This window comes from Perca flavescens, chromosome 18, assembly GCF_004354835.1.
Source record: "Perca flavescens isolate YP-PL-M2 chromosome 18, PFLA_1.0, whole genome shotgun sequence".
NCBI lineage: Eukaryota > Metazoa > Chordata > Actinopteri > Perciformes > Percidae > Perca > Perca flavescens.
Window position 1 is genome coordinate 8,073,421 of NC_041348.1, and position 20,000 is coordinate 8,093,420.

General features: G+C 39.7%; 4 non-coding genes across 4 annotated transcripts; all 4 read left to right on the forward strand.

Annotated features, from left to right (window-relative positions):
• Window positions 1–1,275: 1,275 nt before the first annotated feature.
• Window positions 1,276–1,347, forward strand: trnaa-ugc (transfer RNA alanine (anticodon UGC)). The gene has a single exon. It is a non-coding gene; the product is annotated as a tRNA-Ala (tRNA).
• A 2,276-nt stretch (window positions 1,348–3,623) lies between these two features.
• On the forward strand, window positions 3,624–3,695 carry trnaa-ugc (transfer RNA alanine (anticodon UGC)). The gene has a single exon. It is a non-coding gene; the product is annotated as a tRNA-Ala (tRNA).
• A 6,480-nt stretch (window positions 3,696–10,175) lies between these two features.
• trnaa-ugc (transfer RNA alanine (anticodon UGC)) lies at window positions 10,176–10,247 on the forward strand. The gene has a single exon. It is a non-coding gene; the product is annotated as a tRNA-Ala (tRNA).
• Window positions 10,248–14,190: 3,943 nt separating this feature from the next.
• On the forward strand, window positions 14,191–14,262 carry trnag-ucc (transfer RNA glycine (anticodon UCC)). The gene has a single exon. It is a non-coding gene; the product is annotated as a tRNA-Gly (tRNA).
• Window positions 14,263–20,000: the final 5,738 nt, after the last annotated feature.

Here is a 20,000-nt window from a genome sequence, read left to right on the forward strand (position 1 = left end):
TTGATAACATAGCAGTGCAAGCATTTTTCCATGGTTTGATTTCCAACCAGTGCAGTTGCATTTACAGGTTTTAAGGCCATATACAACATTGACAAGACATGTTTACCCAGGTTTTCTTCTTTTATTCAGGGATCTCAGAAAAAAGTCAAAATAATCTGAAAACCTTCAGGGGATGTAGCTCACAGTCAACACCCAAACTCCTTATTTTTAAATTGTAATCATGTGTTCCTGGAAAATTCCTTAAATAACTTGTATTATTAAGTTACTTGCCCAACCTGGTTTGATAAAACATTAGATCTCTGTTACGGTACAAATAAGGGAGCATATCAACCAATCAAGCGGCCTCTACTAGGGTCAGCAGACACAGCCAGTGCACTGCAGTTTTTAAACTAATTTAGAAGGTTATAGCTGCCTTCCAAGCAGTTGACCCAGGTTCGATTCCCAGCCATCGCAGTCAATTTTCTTGCTGTTGTGTGCTTTATTTGTCAAAATCACAGTCAAGCATTTTCCCACAAACCCAAAATATTTTTAACTTTTTAGGTTATAGCTGCCTTCCAAGCAGTTGACATGGGTTCGATTCCCAGCCATCGCAGTCAATTTCTTCTGTTCCAAGCAGTTGACGTTATTCCCAGCCATCACAGTCAATTACATAATGTTATACACATTCGAGCAAAATGATACAGCATTTCTACTTGGGTTTTTGGCCAGTGGTTAAGGCGATGGAAGCAAAATCCCATTTCCCCCCTTGCAGGTTCAAATCCTGCTGACAACGAAAGCCTTCCTTTACAGGTGGTAGCGAACCAATGACACATCACACTATACCAGAGAGCAGATGGATTATCTCATGGGCACTGGAAGCCACCCATCTTCAACAATACATCTATTAGCATTTATTGTCAGTCTCAAAACCCAGATGAGTTGCATGATTTGCAGTGAGTATTTCTTCTTCATCCAGCCAAATGTTGGTTTAGTGGTGAGCATAGCTGCCTTCCAAGCAGTTGACCTGGGTTCGATTCCCAGCCATCGCAGTCAATTTCTTGCTGTTGTGTGCTTTATTTGTCAAGAAGTAAGCAGAAAGGCAAACAATTGGCTACTTTTCCACTATGATTGATAACATAGCAGTGCAAGCATTTTGCCCTGGTTTGATTTCCAACCAGTGCAGTTGCATTTACAGGTTTTAAGGCCATATACAACATTGACAAGACATGTTTTACCCAGGTTTCTTCTTTTATTCAGGGATCTCAGAAAAAAGTCAAAATAATCTGAAAACCTTCAGGGGATGTAGCTCAGTGGTAGAGCGCATGCTTTGCATGTATGAGGCCCCGGGTTCAATCCCCGGCATCTCCAGGAGGTGTTATGGTATAGTCTGTAAAAGATCTGCAAAAGATTCACTGACAGAAGAAATGCAAGGAAGTAACAAGTACATGTGCTGTACCCATGTCCTGCTTTATTCAGCAATTGAGAAGGATCTGAACATTTGAGCAAATTTGTATAGCACAGTGGGTTGTCCAGACCTCCTTGCATTAATGGGGATTAATGCAAAAATCACAGTCAACACCCAAACTCCTTACTTTCAAATTGTAATCATGTGTTCCTGGAAAATTCCTTAAATAACTTGTATTATTAAGTTACTTGCCCAACCTGGTTTGATAAAACATTAGATCTCTGTTACGGTACAAATAAGGGAGCATATCAACCAATCAAGCGGCCTCTACTAGGGTCTGCAGACACAGCCAGTGCACTGCAGTTTTTAAACTAATTTAGAAGGTTATAGCTGCCTTCCAAGCAGTTGACATGCGTTCGATTCCCAGCCATCGCAGTCAATTTCTTGCTGTTGTGTGCTTTATTTGTCAAGAAGTAAGCAGAAAGGCAAAATATTTGCTACTTTTCCACTATGATTGATGAAATACCAGTGCAAGCATTTTGCCCAAGTTTGATTTCCAACCAGTGCATTTGCATTTACAGGTAATAGTTGCCTTCCAAGCAGTTGACATGGGTTCAATTCCCAGCCATCACAGTCAATTAATGGGCATTAATGCAAAAATCACAGTCAACTTTCCCAACAACAGCCAAACTCCTTATTTTTAAATTGTAGGTTATAGCTGCCTTCCAAGCAGGTGTGACATGCGTTCGATTCCCAGCCATCGCAGTCAATTTCTTGCAAAAATGTGCTTCATTTGTTCATTTTTTGCCCAGGTTTGATTTCCAACCAGTTCAAATTGCAGCCTTCCTTTACAGGTAATAGCTGCAAGCAGTTTTGGGCCCAGGTTTGCATTTTGTCAAAAACCAGTGCACATTTGCCATTTACAGGTAATAGCTGCCTTCCAGCATTTTTTTGCAGTCAATTGCTGTTGTGTTTTCATTTGTCAAGAAGCAAGCAGTGCAAGCATTTTGCCCAGGTTTGATTTCCAACCAGTACAGTTGCATTTACAGGTAATAGCTGCCTTCCAAGCAGTTGACATGGGTTCGATTCCCAGCCATCGCAGTCGATTTCTTGCTGTTGTGTGCTTTATTTGTCAAGAAATAAGCAGAAAGGCAAAAAATTTGCTACTTTTCCACTATGATTGATAACATAGCAGTGCAAGCATTTTTCCATGGTTTGATTTCCAACCAGTGCAGTTGCATTTACAGGTTTTAAGGCCATATACAACATTGACAAGACATGTTTTACCCAGGTTTCTTCTTTTATTCAGGGATCTCAGAAAAAAGTCAAAATAATCTGAAAACCTTCAGGGGATGTAGCTCACAGTCAACACCCAAACTCCTTATTTTTAAATTGTAATCATGTGTTCCTGGAAATTCCTTAAATAACTTGTATTATTAAGTTACTTGCCCAACCTGGTTTGATAAAACATTAGATCTCTGTTACGGTACAAATAAGGGAGCATATCAACCAATCAAGCGGCCTCTACTAGGGTCTGCAGACACAGCCAGTGCACTGCAGTTTTTAAACTAATTTAGAAGGTTATAGCTGCCTTCCAAGCAGTTGACATGCGTTCCATTCCCAGCCATCGCAGTAAATTTCTTGCTCTTGTGTGCTTTATTTGTCAAGAAGTAAGCAGAAAGGCAAAATATTTGCTACTTTTCCACTATGATTGATGAAATACCAGTGCAAGCATTTTGCCCAGGTTTGATTTCCAACCAGTACAGTTGCATTTACAGGTAATAGCTGCCTTCCAAGCAGTTGACATGGGTTCGATTCCCAGCCATCACAGTCAATTAATGGGCATTAATGCAAAAATCACAGTCAACTTTCCCACAACAGCCAAACTCCTTATTTTTAAATTGTAGGTTATAGCTGCCTTCCAAGCAGGTGACCTGGGTTTGATTCCCAGCCATCGCAGTCGATTTCTTGCTGTTGTGTGCTTATTTTTATTTTGTCAAAGTTGAATGGTAAGCAGAAAGGCAAAAATTTGCTACTTTTCCACTATGATTTTATTTGTCAAGAAGTAAGCAGAAAGCAAAGTGCAAGCATTTTTGCCATTTTGGTTTGATTTCCAACCAGTGCAGTTGCATTTACAGGTTTTAAGGCCATATACAACATTGACAAGACATGTTTTACCCAGGGTTTTTTTATTATTCAGGGATCTCAGAAAAAAGTCAAAATAATCTGAAAACCTTCAGGGGATGTAGCTCAGTGGTAGAGCGCATGCTTTGCATGTATGAGGCCCCGGGTTCAATCCCCGGCATCTCCAGGAGGTGTTATGGTATAGTCTGTAAAAGATTCAAAAGATTCAGAAGAAAATGCAAAAGGAAGTAACAAGTACATGTGTGTACCCATGTCCTGCTTTATTCAGCAATTGAGAAGGATCTGAACATTTGAGCAAATTTGTATAGCACAGTGGGTTGTCCAGACCTCCTTGCATTAATGGGGATTAATGCAAAAATCACAGTCAACACCCAAACTCCTTACTTTCAAATTGTAATCATGTGTTCCTGGAAAATTCCTTAAATAACTTGTATTATTAAGTTACTTGCCCAACCTGGTTTGATAAAACATTAGATCTCTGTTACGGTACAAATAAGGGAGCATATCAACCAATCAAGCGGCCTCTACTAGGGTCTGCAGACACAGCCAGTGCACTGCAGTTTTTAAACTAATTTAGAAGGTTATAGCTGCCTTCCAAGCAGTTGACATGCGTTCGATTCCCAGCCATCGCAGTAAATTTCTTGCTCTTGTGTGCTTTATTTGTCAAGAAGTAAGCAGAAAGGCAAAATATTTGCTACTTTTCCACTATGATTGATGAAATACCAGTGCAAGCATTTTGCCCAAGTTTGATTTCCAACCAGTGCATTTGCATTTACAGGTAATAGTTGCCTTCCAAGCAGTTGACATGGGTTCAATTCCCAGCCATCACAGTCAATTAATGGGCATTAATGCAAAAATCACAGTCAACTTTCCCACAACAGCCAAACTCCTTATTTTTAAATTGTAGGTTATAGCTGCCTTCCAAGCAGGTGACATGCGTTCGATTGCCAGCCATCGCAGTCAATTTCTTGCTGTTGTGTGCTTCATTTGTCAAGAAGCAAGCAGTGCAAGCATTTTGCCCAGGTTTGATTTCCAACCAGTACAGTTGCATTTACAGGTAATAGCTGCCTTCTAAGCAGTTGACATGGGTTCGATTCCCAGCCATCGCAGTCGATTTCTTGCTGTTGTGTGCTTTATTTGTCAAGAAATAAGCAGAAAGGCAAAAAATTTGCTACTTTTCCACTATGATTGATAACATAGCAGTGCAAGCATTTTTCCATGGTTTGATTTCCAACCAGTGCAGTTGCATTTACAGGTTTTATGCCATATACAACATTGACAAGACATGTTTTACCCAGGTTTCTTCTTTTATTCAGGGATCTCAGAAAAAAGTCAAAATAATCTGAAAACCTTCAGGGGATGTAGCTCACAGTCAACACCCAAACTCCTTATTTTTAAATTGTAATCATGTGTTCCTGGAAAATTCCTTAAATAACTTGTATTATTAAGTTACTTGCCCAACCTGGTTTGATAAAACCAGAAATCCATTGGGGTTTCCCCGCGCAGGTTCAAATCCTGCAGACAACGAAAGCCTTCCTTTACAGGTGGTAGCGAACCAATGACACATCACACTATACCAGAGAGCAGATGGATTATCTCATCGGCACTGGAAGCCACCCATCTTCATCAATACATCTATTAGAATTTATTGTCAGTCTCAAAACCCAGATGAGTTGCATGATTTGCAGTGAGTATTTCTTCTTCATTTGCGATTTATAGTGGTGAATAGCTGCCTTCCAAGCAGTTGACCTGGGTTCGATTCCCAGCCATCGCAGTCGATTTCTTGCTGTTGTGTGCTTTATTTGTCAAGAAGTAAGCAGAAAGGCAAACAATTGGCTACTTTTCCACTATGATTGATAACATAGCAGTGCAAGCATTTTGCCCTGGTTTGATTTCCAACCAGTGCAGTTGCATTTACAGGTTTTAAGGCCATATACAACATTGACAAGACATGTTTTACCCAGGTTTCTTCTTTTATTCAGGGATCTCAGAAAAAAGTCAAAATAATGAAAAAACATTCAGGGGATGTAGCTCAGTGGTAGATAGCATGCTTTGCATGTATGAGGCCCCGGGTTCAATCCCGGCATCTCCAGGAGGTGTTATGGTATAGTCTGTAAAAGATCTGCAAAATATTCACTGACAGAAGAAATGCAAGGAAGTAACAAGTACATGTGCTGTACCCATGTCCTGCTTTATTCAGTAATTGAGAAGGATCTGAACATTTGAGCAAATTTGTATAGCACAGTGGGTTGTCCAGACCTCCTTGCATTAATGGGGATTAATGCAAAAATCACAGTCAACACCCAAACTCCTTACTTTCAAATTGTAATCATGTGTTCCTGGAAAATTCCTTAAATAACTTGTATTATTAAGTTACTTGCCCAACCTGGTTTGATAAAACATTAGATCTCTGTTACGGTACAAATAAGGGAGCATATCAACCAATCAAGCGGCCTCTACTAGGGTCTGCAGACACAGCCAGTGCACTGCAGTTTTTAAACTAATTTAGAAGGTTATAGCTGCCTTCCAAGCAGTTGACATGCGTTCGATTCCCAGCCATCGCAGTAAATTTCTTGCTCTTGTGTGCTTTATTTGTCAAGAAGTAAGCAGAAAGGCAAAATATTTGCTACTTTTCCACTATGATTGATGAAATACCAGTGCAAGCATTTTTCCATGGTTTGATTTCCAACCAGTGCATTTGCATTTACAGGTAATAGTTGCCTTCCAAGCAGTTGACATGGGTTCGATTCCCAGCCATCACAGTCAATTAATGGGCATTAATGCAAAAATCACAGTCAACTTTCCCACAACAGCCAAACTCCTTATTTTTAAATTGTAGGTTATAGCTGCCTTCCAAGCAGGTGACATGGGTTCAATTCCCAGCCATCGCAGTCAATTTCTTGCTGTTGTTGCTTCATTTGTCAATTGGCAAGCAATTCATTTTGCCCAGGTTTGATTTCCCCAAAGTTGCATTTACAGGTAATTTTTTTCGATTCCCAGCCATTGCCCAGGTTTGTTTGTGCTTTATTTGTCAAGAAGTAAGCAGAAAGGCAAAAATTGCCTTGCTAGCTTTTCCACTATGATTGATAACATAGCATTGCAAGCATTTTGCCCTGGTTTGATTTCCAACCAGTGCAGTTGCATTTACAGGTTTTACAGGTTTTAAGGCCATATACAACATTGACAAGACATGTTTTACCCAGGTTTCTTCTTTTTATTCAGGGATCTCAGAAAAAAGTCAAAATATTCTGAAAACTTTTCAGGGGATGTAGCTCATAATTTAGCAGTGCAAGCATTTTTCCATGGTTTGAGATGGGTTCAAACCAGTGCAGTTCATTCCATTTTTTGTTATGGTATAGTCTGTAAAAGATCTGACAAAAAGATTCACTGACAGATTAACAAGTACATGTTTCACAGTTACCCATGTCCTGTTTTTTATTCAGCAATTGAGAAGGATCTGAACATTTGAGCAAAAAAGCACAGTGGGTTGTCCAGACCTCCTTGCATTAATGGGGATTAATGCAAAAATCACAGTCAACACCCGAACTCCTTATTTTTAAATTGTAATCATGTGTTCCTGGAAAATTCCTTAAATAACTTGTATTATTAAGTTACTTGCCCAACCTGGTTTGATAAAACATTAGATCTCTGTTACGGTACAAATAAGGGAGCATATCAACCAATCAAGCGGCCTCTACTAGGGTCTGCAGACACAGCCAGTGCACTGCAGTTTTTAAACTAATTTAGAAGGTTATAGCTGCCTTCCAAGCAGTTGACATGCGTTCGATTCCCAGCCATCGCAGTAAATTTCTTGCTCTTGTGTGCTTTATTTGTCAAGAAGTAAGCAGAAAGGCAAAATATTTGCTACTTTTCCACTATGATTGATGAAATACCAGTGCAAGCATTTTGCCCAAGTTTGATTTCCAACCAGTAAATGCACTGGTTTACAGGTTTACATTTACAGGTAATAGTTGCCTTCCAAGCAGGTGACCTGGGTTTGATTCCCAGCCATCGCAGTCAATTAATGGGCATTAACGCAAAAATCACAGTCAACTTTCCCAAACTCCTTATTTTTAAATTGTAGGTTATAGCTGCCTTCCAAGCAGTTGACATGGGTTCGATTCCCAGCCATCGCAGTCAATTTCTTGCTGTTGTGTGCTTTATTTGTCAAGAAGTAAGCAGAAAGGCAAACAATTGGCTACTTTTCCACTATGATTGATAACATAGCAGTGCAAGCATTTTGCCCTGGTTTGATTTCCAACCAGTGCAGTTGCATTTACAGGTTTTAAGGCCATATACAACATTGACAAGACATGTTTTACCCAGGTTTCTTCTTTTATTCAGGGATCTCAGAAAAAAAAAAGTCAAAATAATCTGAAAACATTCAGGGGATGTAGCTCAGTGGTAGAGCATGCTTTTGCATGTATGAGGCCCCGGGTTCAATTCCCCCGCATTCCAGGAGGTGTTATGGTATAGTCTGTCAAAAAAGATCTGCAAAAAGATTCACTGACAGAAGAAATGCAAGGAAGTAACAAGTACATGTGCTGTACCCATGTCCTGTTTTTATTCAGCAATTGAGAAGGATCTGAACATTTGAGCAAATTTGTATAGCACAGTGGGTTGTCCAGACCTCCTTGCATTAATGGGGATTAATGCAAAAAAAAATCACAGTCAACACCCAAACTCCTTTTTTCAAATTGTAATCATGTGTTCCTGGAAAATTCCTTAAATAACTTGTATTATTAAGTTACTTGCCCAACCTGGTTTGATAAAACATTAGATCTCTGTTACGGTACAAATAAGGGAGCATATCAACCAATCAAGCGGCCTCTACTAGGGTCTGCAGACACAGCCAGTGCACTGCAGTTTTTAAACTAATTTAGAAGGTTATAGCTGCCTTCCAAGCAGTTGACATGGGTTCGATTCCCAGCCATCGCAGTAAATTTCTTGCTGTTGTGTGCTTTATTTGTCAAGAAGTAAGCAGAAAGGCAAAATATTTGCTACTTTTTTCCACTATGATTGATGAAATACCAGTGCAAGCATTTTGCCCAAGTTTGATTTCCAACCAGTGCATTTGCATTTACAGGTAATAGTTGCCTTCCAAGCAGTTGACATGGGGTTCAATTCCCAGCCATCACAGTCAATTAATGGGCATTAATGCAAAAATCACAGTCAACTTTCCCACAACAGCCAAACTCCTTATTTTTAAATTGTAGGTTATAGCTGCCTTCCAAGCAGGTGACATGGGTTCGATCCCAGCCCCAGCCATCGCAGTCAATTTCTTGCTGTTGTGTGCTTTATTTGTCAAGAAGTAAGCAGAAAGGCAAAAATTTTGCTACTTTTCCACTATGATTGATAACATAGCAGTGCAAGCATTTTGCCATGGTTTGATTTCCAACCAGTGCAGTTGCATTTACAGGTTTAATAGGCCATATACAACATTGACAAGACATTTGATTCCCACCCAGGTTTCACATTTCTTTTTTATTCAGGGATCTCAGAAAAAGTCAAAATAATCTGAAAACAAAAAGGGATGTTTTCAGTGATTGATAATGCTTTGCATGTATGAGGCCCATGGGTTCAATCCCCGGCATCTCCAGGAGGTGTTATGGTATAGTCAATGTGCAAAAGATTCACTGACAGAAGAACAACAAGGTTTATTTAACAAGTACATGTGTTTTACCCATGTCCTGCTTTATTCAGCAATTGAGAAGGATCTGAACATTTGAGCAAATTTGTATAGCACAGTGGGTTGTCCAAAACCTCCTTGCATTAATGGGGATTAATGCAAAAATCACAGTCAACACCCAAACTCCTTATTTTTCAAATTGTAATCATGTGTTCCTGGAAAATTCCTTAAATAACTTGTATTATTAAGTTACTTGCCCAACCTGGTTTGATAAAACATTAGATCTCTGTTACGGTACAAATAAGGGAGCATATCAACCAATCAAGCGGCCTCTACTAGGGTCTGCAGACACAGCCAGTGCACTGCTGCAGTTTTTAAACTAATTTAGAAGGTTATAGCTGCCTTCCAAGCAGTTGACATGCGTTCGATTCCCAGCCATCGCAGTAAATTTCTTGCTCTTGTGTGCTTTATTTGTCAAGAAGTAAGCAGAAAGGCAAAATATTTGCTACTTTTCCACTATGATTGATGAAATACCAGTGCAAGCATTTTTCCATGGTTTGATTTCCAACCAGTGCATTTGCATTTACAGGTAATAGTTGCCTTCCAAGCAGTTGACATGGGTTCGATTCCCAGCCATCACAGTCAATTAATGGGCATTAATGCAAAAATCACAGTCAACTTTCCCACAACAGCCAAACTCCTTATTTTTAAATTGTAGGTTATAGCTGCCTTCCAAGCAGGTGACATGGGTTCGATTCCCAGCCATCGCAGTCGATTTCTTGCTGTTGTGTGCTTTATTTGTCAAGAAGTAAGCAGAAAGGCAAAAAATTGGCTACTTTTCCACTATGATTGATAACATAGCAGTGCAAGCATTTTGCCCTGGTTTGATTTCCAACCAGTGCAGTTGCATTTACAGGTTTTAAGGCCATATACAACATTGACAAGACATGTTTTACCCAGGTTTCTTCTTTTATTCAGGGATCTCAGAAAAAAGTCAAAATAATCTGAAAACCTTCAGGGGATGTAGCTCAGTGGTAGAGCGCGTGCTTTGCATGTATGAGGCCCCGGGTTCAATCCCCGGCATCTCCAGGAGGTGTTATGGTATAGTCTGTAAAAGATTCACTGACAGAAGAAATGCAAGGAAGTAACAAGTACATGTGCTGTACCCATGTCCTGCTTTATTCAGCAATTGAGAAGGATCTGAACATTTGAGCAAATTTGTATAGCACAGTGGGTTGTCCAGACCTCCTTGCATTAATGGGGATTAATGCAAAAATCACAGTCAACACCCAAACTCCTTACTTTCAAATTGTAATCATGTGTTCCTGGAAAATTCCTTAAATAACTTGTATTATTAAGTTACTTGCCCAACCTGGTTTGATAAAACATTAGATCTCTGTTACGGTACAAATAAGGGAGCATATCAACCAATCAAGCGGCCTCTACTAGGGTCTGCAGACACAGCCAGTGCACTGCAGTTTTTAAACTAATTTAGAAGGTTATAGCTGCCTTCCAAGCAGTTGACATGCGTTCGATTCCCAGCCATCGCAGTAAATTTCTTGCTCTTGTGTGCTTTATTTGTCAAGAAGTAAGCAGAAAGGCAAAATATTTGCTACTTTTCCACTATGATTGATGAAATACCAGTGCAAGCATTTTTGCCATGGTTTGATTTCCAACCAGTGCATTTGCATTTACAGGTAATAGTTGCCTTCCAAGCAGTTGACATGGGTTCAATTCCCAGCCATCACAGTCAATTAATGGACAATAAAAAAAAAATCACAGTCAACTTTCCCACAACAGCCAAACTCCTTATTTTTAAATTGTAGGTTATAGCTGCCTTCCAAGCAGGTGACATGGGTTCGATTCCCAGCCATCGCAGTCAATTTCTTTGTTGTGTGCTTTATTTGTCATTTGTTAAGCAGAAAGGCAAACAATTGGCTACTTTTCCACTATGATTGATTAACATACCAGTGCAGTTGCATTTTGCCCTGGTTTTTGCCTTCCAGCCCAGTTGATTTCCAACCAGTGCAGTTGCATTTACAGGTTTTAAGGCCATATACAACATTGACAAGACATGTTTTACCCAGGTTTCTTCTTTTTATTCAGGGATCTCCCAAAAAGTCAAAATAATCTGAAAAAACCTTCAGGGGATGTAGCTCAGTGGTAGAGTGCATTTTTGCATGTATGAGGCCCCGGGTTCAATCCCGGCATTCCAGGAGGTGTTATGGTATAGTCTGTAAAAGATCTGCAAAAGATTCACTGACAGAAGAAATGGTTTGATTTCCAACAAGTACATGTTGCATTTACCCATGTCCTGTTTTATTCAGCAATTGAGAAGGATCTGAACATTTGAGCAAATTTGTATAGCACAGTGGGTTGTCCAGACCTCCAATTAATGGGGGGAAAAAATGCAAAAATCACAGTCAACACCCAAACTCCTTATTTTCAAATTGTAATCATGTGTTCCTGGAAAATTCCTTAAATAACTTGTATTATTAAGTTACTTGCCCAACCTGGTTTGATAAAACATTAGATCTCTGTTACGGTACAAATAAGGGAGCATATCAACCAATCAAGCGGCCTCTACTAGGGTCTGCAGACACAGCCAGTGCACTGCAGTTTTTAAACTAATTTAGAAGGTTATAGCTGCCTTCCAAGCAGTTGACATGCGTTCGATTCCCAGCCATCGCAGTAAATTTCTTGCTCTTGTGTGCTTTATTTGTCAAGAAGTAAGCAGAAAGGCAAAAAATTTGCTACTTTTCCACTATGATTGATAACATAGCAGTGCAAGCATTTTGCCCTGGTTTGATTTCCAACCAGTGCATTTGCATTTACAGGTAATAGTTGCCTTCCAAGCAGTTGACATGGGTTTGATTCCCAGCCATCACAGTCAATTAATGGGCATTAATGCAAAAATCACAGTCAACTTTCCCACAACAGCCAAACTCCTTATTTTTAAATTGTAGGTTATAGCTGCCTTCCAAGCAGGTGACATGGGTTCGATTCCCAGCCATCGCAGTCGATTTCTTGCTGTTGTGTGCTTTATTTGTCAAGAAGTAAGCAGAAAGGCAAAAAATTTGCTACTTTTCCACTATGATTGATAACATAGCAGTGCAAGCATTTTTCCATGGTTTGATTTCCAACCAGTGCAGTTGCATTTACAGGTTTTAAGGCCATATACAACATTGACAAGACATGTTTTACCCAGGTTTCTTCTTTTATTCAGGGATCTCAGAAAAAAGTCAAAATAATCCCTGCAAAACCCATGGGTTTTTTTGTTGAGCAACATTTGAGCAAATTTGTTTATTCACAGTGGGTTGTCCAACCTCCTTGCATAAATGGGGATTATTTGCAAAAATCACAATTTCAACACCCAAACTCCTTATTTTGCCATTAATGGGGTTTTGTAATCATGTGTTCCTGGAAAATTCCTTAAATAACTTGTATTATTAAGTTACTTGCCCAACCTGGTTTGATAAAACATTAGATCTCTGTTACGGTACAAATAAGGGAGCATATCAACCAATCAAGCGGCTCTACTAGGGTCTGCAGACACAGCCAACACTGCAGTTTTTAAACTAATTTAGAAGGTTATAGCTGCCTTCTAAGCAGTTGACATGGGTTCGATTCCCAGCCATCGCAGTAAATTTCTTGCTGTTGTGTGCTTTATTTGTCAAGAAGTAAGCAGAAAGGCAAAATATTTGCTACTTTTCCACTATGATTGATGAAATACCAGTGCAAGCATTTTGCCCAAGTTTGATTTCCAACCAGTGCATTTGCATTTACAGGTAATAGTTGCCTTCCAAGCAGTTGACATGGGTTCAATTCCCAGCCATCACAGTCAATTAATGGGCATTAATGCAAAAATCACAGTCAACTTTCCCACAACAGCCAAACTCCTTATTTTTAAATTGTAGGTTATAGCTGCCTTCCAAGCAGGTGACATGCGTTCGATTGCCAGCCATCGCAGTCAATTTCTTGCTGTTGTGTGCTTCATTTGTCAAGAAGCAAGCAGTGCAAGCATTTTGCCCAGGTTTGATTTCCAACCAGTACAGTTGCATTTACAGGTAATAGCTGCCTTCTAAGCAGTTGACATGGGTTCGATTCCCAGCCATCGCAGTCGATTTCTTGCTGTTGTGTGCTTTATTTGTCAAGAAGTAAGCAGAAAGGCAAAAAATTTGCTACTTTTCCACTATGATTGATAACATAGCAGTGCAAGCATTTTTCCATGGTTTGATTTCCAACCAGTGCAGTTGCATTTACAGGTTTTAAGGCCATATACAACATTGACAAGACATGTTTTACCCAGGTTTCTTCTTTTATTCAGGGATCTCAAAAAAAGTCAAAATAATCTGAAAACCTTCAGGGGATGTAGCTCACAGTCAACACCCAAACTCCTTATTTTTAAATTGTAATCATGTGTTCCTGGAAAATTCCTTAAATAACTTGTATTATTAAGTTACTTGCCCAACCTGGTTTGATAAAACATTAGATCTCTGTTACGGTACAATAAGGGAGCATATCAACCAATCAAGCGGCCTCTACTAGGGTGCAGACAGACACAGCCAGTGCACTGCAGTTTTTAAACTAATTTAGAAGGTTATAGCTGCCTTCCAAGCAGTTGACATGGGTTCGATTCCCAGCCATCCCAGCCATCGCAGTCAATTTCTTGCTGTTGTGTGCTTTATTTGTCGCTACTTTTCCACTATGATTGATGAAATACCAGTGCAAGCATTTTGCCCAGGTTTGATTTCCAACCAGTACAGTTGCATTTACAGGTAATAGCTGCCTTCCAAGCAGTTGACATGGGTTCAAATCCCAGCCCAGCCATCGACAGCCTTCCACAGGTGGTAGCGTCAAACCAATGACAAATCACACAATACTACTTTCCCAGCAGATGATGGATTATTCATGGGCATGGAAGCCACCCATCTTCAACAATACATCTATTAGCATTTATTGTCAGTCTCAAAACCCAGCAAATAGTTGCATGATTTTGCATGATTTGCAGTGAGTATTTCTTCTTCATCCTGCAATGGTGGTATAGTGGTGAGCATAGCTGCCTTCCAAGCAGTTGACCTGGGTTCGATTCCCAGCCATCCCAGTCGATTTCTTGCTGTTGTGTGCTTTATTTTTCAAGAAGAATCCCCGGCATCTCCAGGAGGTGTTATGGTATAGTCTGTAAAAGATCTGCAAAAGATTCACTGACAGAAGAAATGCAAGGAAGTAACAAGTACATGTGCTGTACCCATGTCCTGCTTTATTCAGCAATTGAGAAGGATTTGAGCAAATTTGTATAGCACAGTGGGTTGTCCAGACCTCCTTGCCTAAATGGGGATTAATGCAAAAATCACAGTCAACACCCAAACTCCTTACTTTCAAATTGTAATCATGTGTTCCTGGAAAATTCCTTAAATAACTTGTATTATTAAGTTACTTGCCCAACCTGGTTTGATAAAACATTAGATCTCTGTTACGGTACAAATAAGGGAGCATATCAACCAATCAATTTTGCCTCTACTAGGGTCTGCAGACACAGCCAGTGCACTGCAGTTTTTAAACTAATTTAGAAGGTTATAGCTGCCTTCCAAGCAGTTGACATGCGTTCGATTCCCAGCCATCGCAGTAAATTTCTTGCTGTTGTGTGCTTTATTTGTCAAGAAGTAAGCAGAAAGGCAAAATATTTGCTACTTTTCCACTATGATTGATGAAATACCAGTGCAAGCATTTTGCCCTGGTTTGATTTCCAACCAGTGCATTTGCATTTACAGGTAATAGTTGCCTTCCAAGCAGTTGACATGGGTTCAATTCCCAGCCATCACAGTCAATTAATGGGCATTAATGCAAAAATCACAGTCAACTTTCCCACAACAGCCAAACTCCTTCCTTTTTTTTAAATTGTAGGTTATAGCTGCCTTCCAAGCAGTTGACATGCGTTCGATTCCCAGCCATCGCAGTCAATTTCTTGCTGTTGTGTGCTTTATTTGTCAAGAAGTAAGCAGAAAGGCAAAAAATTTGCTACTTTTCCACTATGATTGATGAAATACCAGTGCAAGCATTTTGCCCAGGTTTGATTTCCAACCAGTACAGTTGATTTTTACAGGTAATAGCTGCCTTCCAAGCAGTTGACATGGGTTCGATTCCCAGCCATCACAGTCAATTTGGGCATTGCAAAAATCACAGTCAACTTTCCCAAATTTGTTATTTTTAAATTGTAGGTTATAGCTGCCTTCCAAGCAGTTGACATGGGTTCGATTCCCAGCCATCGCAGTCAATTAATGGGCATTAATGCAAAAATCACAGTCAACTTTTCCACAACACCCAAACTCCTTATTTTTAAATTGTAGGTTATAGCTGCCTTCCAAGCAGTTGACATGGGTTCGATTCCCAGCCATCGCAGTCAATTAATGGGCATTAATGCAAAAATCACAGTCAAATTTCCCACAACAGCCAAACTCCTTATTTTTAAATTGTAGGTTATAGCTGCCTTCCAAGCAGGTGACATGCGTTCGATTGCCAGCCATCGCAGTCAATTTCTTGCTGTTGTGTGCTTCATTTGTCAAGAAGCAAGCAGTGCAAGCATTTTGCCCAGGTTTGATTTCCAACCAGTACAGTTGCATTTACAGGTAATAGCTGCCTTCTAAGCAGTTGACATGGGTTCGATTCCCAGCCATCGCAGTCGATTTCTTGCTGTTGTGTGCTTTATTTGTCAAGAAGTAAGCAGAAAGGCAAAAAATTTGCTACTTTTCCACTATGAATGATAACATAGCAGTGCAAGCATTTTTCCATGGTTTGATTTCCAACCAGTGCAGTTGCATTTACAGGTTTTAAGGCCATATACAACATTGACAAGACATGTTTTACCCAGGTTTCTTCTTTTATTCAGGGATCTCAGAAAAAAGTCAAAATAATCTGAAAACCTTCAGGGGATGTAGCTCACAGTCAACACCCAAACTCCTTATTTTTAAATTGTAATCATGTGTTCTGGAAAATTCCTTAAATAACTTGTATTATTAAGTTACTTGCCCAACCTGGTTTGATAAAACATTAGATCTCTGTTACGGTACAAATAAGGGAGCATATCAACCAATCAAGCGGCCTCTACTAGGGTCAGCAGACACAGCCAGTGCACTGCAGTTTTTAAACTAATTTAGAAGGTTATAGCTGCCTTCCAAGCAGTTGACATGCGTTCGATTCCCAGCCATCGCAGTAAATTTCTTGCTGTTGTGTGCTTTATTTGTCAAGAAGTAAGCAGAAAGGCAAAATATTTGCTACTTTTCCACTATGATTGATGAAATACCAGTGCAAGCATTTTGCCCAGGTTTGATTTCCAACCAGTACAGTTGCATTTACAGGTAATAGCTGCCTTCCAAGCAGTTGACATGGGTTCGATTCCCAGCCATCACAGTCAATTAATGGGCATTAACGCAAAAATCACAGTCAACTTTCCCAAACTCCTTATTTTTAAATTGTAGGTTATAGCTGCCTTCCAAGCAGTTGACATGGGTTCGATTCCCAGCCATCGCAGTCAATTAATGGGCATTAATGCAAAAATCACAGTCAACTTTTCCACAACACCCAAACTCCTTATTTTTAAATTGTAGGTTATAGCTGCCTTCCAAGCAGTTGACATGGGTTCGATTCCCAGCCATCGCAGTCAATTTCTTGCTGTTGTGTTATACATTTGTTATACACAGAAAGCAAAAATACAGCATTTTTATTTTTTGAGCATGTTTAAATCACTCCTTATTTTGCATTTCAAAGGACAACCAAGCTGCCTTTCCAAGCAGTTGACATTTCCATTCCCAGCTACCAGAGAGCAGATGCCTTATCTTTGTTGCATTTTTTGCACAAGACAACCCATTTCTTCAACAATTTCTTCTTTAGCCATTTATTGATCTGTTCAGTCTCAAAACCAAGCAATGAGTTTGCACTTTTGCAACAATTTGCCCAGGGTTTCTGGTTTTCATCCAGTACATGTTGCATTTACAGGTAATAGCTGCCTTCCAAGCAGTTGACCATGGGTTCGATTCCCAGCCAGTGTCAGTCGAAAACATTTCTTGCTGTTGTGTGCTTTATTTTTCAAGAAGTTCAAGCATCTCCAGGAGGTGTTATGGTATAGTCTGTAAAAATTTGCAAAAGATTCACTGACAGAAGAAATGCAAGGAAGTAACAAGTACATGTGCTGTACCCATGGTTTGCTTTATTCAGCAATTGAGAAGGTTTTTGAGCAAATTTACAAAAAGCAAATTTATAGCACAGTTGGGTTTCCAGACCCCAGCATCAAAATGGGGAAAAAAATCAAATCACAGTCAACACCCAAACTCCTTATTTTTAAATTGTAATCATGTGTTCCTGGAAAATTCCTTAAATAACTTGTATTATTAAGTTACTTGCCCAACCTGGTTTGATAAAACATTAGATCTCTGTTACGGTACAAATAAATAAGGAGCATATCAACCAATCAAGCGGCCTCTACTAGGGTCTGCAGACACAGCCAGTGCACTGCAGTTTTTAAACTAATTTAGAAGGTTATAGCTGCCTTCCAAGCAGTTGACATGCGTTCGATTCCCAGCCATCGCAGTAAATTTCTTGCTGTTGTGTGCTTTATTTGTCAAGAAGTAAGCAGAAAGGCAAAATATTTGCTACTTTTCCACTATGATTGATGAAATACCAGTGCAAGCATTTTGCCCAAGTTTGATTTCCAACCAGTGCATTTGCATTTACAGGTAATAGTTGCCTTCCAAGCAGTTGACATGGGTTCAATTCCCAGCCATCACAGTCAATTAATGGGCATTAATGCAAAAATCACAGTCAACTTTCCCACAACAGCCAAACTCCTTATTTTTAAATTGTAGGTTATAGCTGCCTTCCAAGCAGGTGACATGCGTTCGATTGCCAGCCATCGCAGTCAATTTCTTGCTGTTGTGTGCTTCATTTGTCAAGAAGCAAAGCAGTGCAAGCATTTTGCCCAGGTTTGATTTCCAACCAGTACAGTTGCATTTACAGGTAATAGCTGCCTCTAAGCAGTTGACATGGGTTTGATTCCCAGCCATCGCAGTCGATTTCTTGCTGTTGTGTGCTTTATTTGTCAAGAAGTAAGCAGAAAGCAAAAAAAATTTGCTACTTTTCCACTATGATTGATAACATAGCAGTGCAAGCATTTTTCCATGGTTTGATTTCCAACCAGTGCAGTTGCATTTACAGGTTTTAAGGCCATATACAACATTGACAAGACATGTTTTACCCAGGTTTCTTCTTTTATTCAGGGATCTCAGAAAAAAGTCAAAATAATCTGAAAACCTTCAGGGGATGTAGCTCACAGTCAACACCCAAACTCCTTATTTTTAAATTGTAATCATGTGTTCCTGGAAAATTCCTTAAATAACTTGTATTATTAAGTTACTTGCCCAACCTGGTTTGATAAAACATTAGATCTCTGTTACGGTACAAATAAGGGAGCATATCAACCAATCAAGCGGCCTCTACTAGGGTCTGCAGACACAGCCAGTGCACTGCAGTTTTTAAACTAATTTAGAAGGTTATAGCTGCCTTCCAAGCAGTTGACATGCGTTCGATTCCCAGCCATCGCAGTAAATTTCTTGCTCTTGTGTGCTTTATTTGTCAAGAAGTAAGCAGAAAGGCAAAATATTTGCTACTTTTCCACTATGATTGATGAAATACCAGTGCAAGCATTTTGCCCAAGTTTGATTTCCAACCAGTGCATTTGCAGTTGCATTTACAGGTAATAGTTGCCTTCCAAGCAGTTGACATGGGTTCGATTCCCAGCCATCAGTCATTGCTGTTGTGGGCTTTATTTACAAAAACAGCGAAACTTTGACACATCACAAATTCTTATTTTTCAGATGGATTATATGCCTTCCAATGGGCGATTTGGAAGCCACCCATCTTCAACAATACATCTATTAGCATTTATTTCAGTCAAAAAAGAATACAACATTGCATGTTTTTGCCCAGTATTTCTTCTTCATCCTGCAATGGTGGTATAGTGGTGAAAGCTGCCTTCCAAGCAGTTGACCTGGGTTCGATTCCCAGCCATCCCAGTCGATTTCTTGCTGTTGTGTGCTTTATTTTTCAATCCCGGCATCTCCAGGAGGTGTTATGGTATAGTCTGTAAAAGATCTGCAAAAGATTCAATGACAGAAGAAATGCAAGGAAGTAACAAGTACATGTGCTGTACCCATGTCCAGCTTTATTCAGCAATTGAGAAGGATTTGAGCAAATTTGTATAGCACAGAGGGTTGTCCAGACCTCCTTGCATTAATGGGGATTAATGCAAAAATCACAGTCAACACCCAAACTCCTTGCTTTCAAATTGTAATCATGTGTTCCTGGAAAATTCCTTAAATAACTTGTATTATTAAGTTACTTGCCCAACCTGGTTTGATAAAACATTAGATCTCTGTTACGGTACAAATAAGGGAGCATATCAACCAATCAAGCGGCCTCTACTAGGGTCTGCAGACACAGCCAGTGCACTGCAGTTTTTAAACTAATTTAGAAGGTTATAGCTGCCTTCCAAGCAGTTGACATGCGTTCGATTCCCAGCCATCGCAGTAAATTTCTTGCTGTTGTGTGCTTTATTTTTCAAGAAGTAAGCAGAAAGGCAAAATATTTGCTACTTTTCCACTATGATTGATGAAATACCAGTGCAAGCATTTTGCCCAAGTTTGATTTCCAACCAGTGCATTTGCATTTACAGGTAATAGTTGCCTTCCAAGCAGTTGACATGGGTTCAATTCCCAGCCATCACAGTCAATTAATGGGCATTAATGCAAAAATCACAGTCAACTTTCCCACAACAGCCAAACTCCTTATTTT